Consider the following 2,723-nt stretch of genomic DNA (forward strand, 5'->3'; position numbering starts at 1 on the left):
ATATATAAATATTAATTGTATATATTATTAATAATAATGCTTCATTTAATGGTTACAAAAGGGAGTAAAAATGGCTAAAACGTCGGAATCCTGTATTTTGACGTCAAAAAAACACACATCAACCCCTGTGAGATCCTGTTGTATTAAACATAATTTTTTTCTTTTGCATTAATTTTATTTTTAAAAAAAATATTTAACAATCAATAAATATTGTGTTATTTTGTCAATGAAACAAAATTTTTGCATTGGTTACATTTGTTACATTTTTATTGGAAAATAAATAGCCTAGGTAAGCTATTCTTCAGTCTGGGCTGGAGGGCATAATTAATCTTGACATCTTGGACGCACATATGGTCTGACCTTCTTATAAAGATACTGAACTCTTTCTCTAGACATTCCGAGGGGTGCAAGTTCCCTGGGAAAATTTCCTGGTATCTGCTGAAGTCCATCTGGTTTTTATATTTTGATTTTTTTTTCTCGGTCGAATCAGTATTTTCTTTTACAAATACAAATCCTGGAAAGTCTGCATGAAATCGGAAAGAGTGGTATTTTGAAATACCAGGCAACCAGGTGAAGAAACGGCCCAAGAACTCTTTCCAGTCGTAGTATTTCCATGTAGAATCTCTTCCGTTGTCGTAGAGAATACCTTTGTTCGTTGTTGAAGACTGATCAAAAACTCTCTGAAGCTCACTCATACTATCACAGTCGGTGCGACGAAACAACTTTTTTGCCCTTGCAAAACCTGCATCAATTAGACATCGTGTATGTCCAACAATCTGCATTAGGTAAGAAATTTGATGATGCAAACCAGTAATCATTCGCCATGCAAAGTACGCAATCAGAAACCTGTTCTTGTTTTGACCTAAAAATAAAGGAACAATAATTTAGTAGAGAGTTTGCATTTTTCATATCTTATGTAAGTGAAACGTATACGAAAAATTTCTTTTTATTCATACACACAAACATGATTCAAACCAAAACGAAATTAAACAAAAACTGCAAGTATACTACTTAAAATTGTCGTTATTGAATTTCAATACAAGCCCATAGGTTGCCTTCAAATAGACTTGATATGTCATAAATTTCTCATATGCCCCAACAAAATTAATTAACATTAGTGATTTAATTTTCTAAATGCGGAAATGTCCCTTATAAAAATAAATGTGTTAATGTAGCAAAATAATATACAGTGTATTAGATTCTTTGTATTTAAAAACCTTACAACGCACCATTGAGATGATATACTGTAACAGTGTAAAATAGCTTTTTTTCGCTTAGTAATATTTTGACATTTATTACTCACTGGATTAAAAGCCTGATTATTACACACAATCATTACGATTATAAACACTGAGAGAGAGAGAGAGAGAGAGAGAGAGAGAGAGAGAGAGAGTACCTGCACAGTTATCGGCATGGATCAAACACTCTTTTTCTCCATATCCATAGTTGCCAAGGCCATGATGCACCAAGGAAATAACTGTATCGGAGCCATGCGAATGCGTCCCATCCAGTCCAAGTGTTTCGTTTTCCCCGATCAAATAGTTATATTGCATAGGTTTGTCGTCAACACGAAATCCAAATATGTGTACTTTCTTTAAAGTTAGAAAATACAAGGGTCCCATTTGATATGCATGATGAGGCAAAGCAACACTCTGGCTAAAATCGAATGTATAGTGCACTTTGGTGAAGTCAGAGGATAACGGTTGGTTGTGATGTTCCTGGCAATTGATACCTTGCAATTCTTCCAGCGATTCTTTAACCGAGTTTTTGTGGAGGTTTCTTTCTCTCTGTGCTATATCGATGTGACTTTGAAATTTTGTTAAGGCCTCTAACTTCTCTTCTTCTGATCGTGCATCAAGTAACCTCTTTCTCAGTAATTCACATTCAAAACGAGGACCGCATATTTAATATGCGAACAACAGGAGTTCCATATATTTGTAAAAGTGTGGTATTCTACTTTCCTTATATCATCTGAATCACATGCCGACTTGTACTGGCCATAAATGGCTTTCTTTGTAGAATTACAAGGAAGAAAAATGGGAGGCTCATCATCCCGACCTCTGAGGGCCGAGGGCTGAGGGAGGCCGTGTTCCTCGGCGTAACCTAGAATGAAATATACCACTCTCTGTACATCGTCAAAATTGACTGCATGCTTTGGCTTTCTTTCCTGATTTCCATGTCGTCTAGGGACGGCCCCATATGCTGAATAATGTTTCAAGATATTAGAGAGACTTTTTCCCCACATCAAACAAACACTGGAAAGTCGATTTAGAAATTTTCACATTTCTAAAACTGTAGTGGTACGAATTTCGGGATCTTGATCCTTTTCGAGTGACAGAAGACCCGGTAATGGTAATAGAACCCATGATGTATAAATCTTTAGCATCTTTTTCCATTTCTCTAACATTAAATACATGGTAAACGTTTTCGTCCTGTTGCTAAGCTCAGCGTAAACCGAGGGGAATTTAAACATCTATTGGACGTTTTTATTCATTAAAATAGAAGAAACTATTATAGGAAAACACAGGGATTTAATTAAAGCAATTTGTTAACGTGAGATTGAAAATACTGTGTAAAATGTAATTGTGTGTAAAAAAAAAAATTAATATATAATATCTAATCAGAAAGTTGTATTTCTGTAAGAATTCCAAAAACTCACCCGGCTAAAGTCACCATATGTGAACATTTATTGTGCTGGTGACTTGTTTTCTTGAATAACGTGG

The 2,723-nt window shown here is 35.0% G+C and overlaps 1 pseudogene; it reads right to left on the reverse strand.

The window, feature by feature from the left end:
• Nucleotides 1-219: 219 nt before the first annotated feature.
• LOC134244639 (uncharacterized) lies at nt 220-2,396 on the reverse strand (annotated as a pseudogene).
• Nucleotides 2,397-2,723: the final 327 nt, after the last annotated feature.

Source organism: Saccostrea cucullata, unplaced genomic scaffold, assembly GCF_032062105.1.
Source record: "Saccostrea cucullata isolate Sc308-1 unplaced genomic scaffold, CSIRO_AGI_Scuc_v1 ctg2420, whole genome shotgun sequence".
In the NCBI taxonomy this organism is placed as follows: Eukaryota; Metazoa; Mollusca; class Bivalvia; order Ostreida; family Ostreidae; genus Saccostrea; species Saccostrea cuccullata.